Source organism: Amaranthus tricolor, chromosome 6, assembly GCF_026212465.1.
Source record: "Amaranthus tricolor cultivar Red isolate AtriRed21 chromosome 6, ASM2621246v1, whole genome shotgun sequence".
Taxonomy (NCBI): domain Eukaryota; kingdom Viridiplantae; phylum Streptophyta; class Magnoliopsida; order Caryophyllales; family Amaranthaceae; genus Amaranthus; species Amaranthus tricolor.
In genome coordinates, this window is record NC_080052.1 from 5,208,394 (window position 1) to 5,208,693 (window position 300).

Sequence of the window (300 nt, forward strand, 5' to 3'; positions counted from 1 at the left end):
ATTTCCAAATTTATTAATATTTTATGCATGTACAATTGTCTTACTTTAGTAATATCAAATATCAATTTGAAATGGAAGATCAAAATCTACCTAAACGTTGTAGAGGGAGGCTATGCAAACAAAAAAACACGCAACAAAATATTGATGACCTCCTGTGATCATATTGATGACCTCACGTGTATCACTTAAGACGTCTTTTCTTTTTTCATCCTTTGGGGGTTTATGCCTTAGACGGTATTCTTTCCTGTTCAGAAACCTCCCTAGTTTCCGCTCCTTGGCCATTTGATGCAAAATACGTTT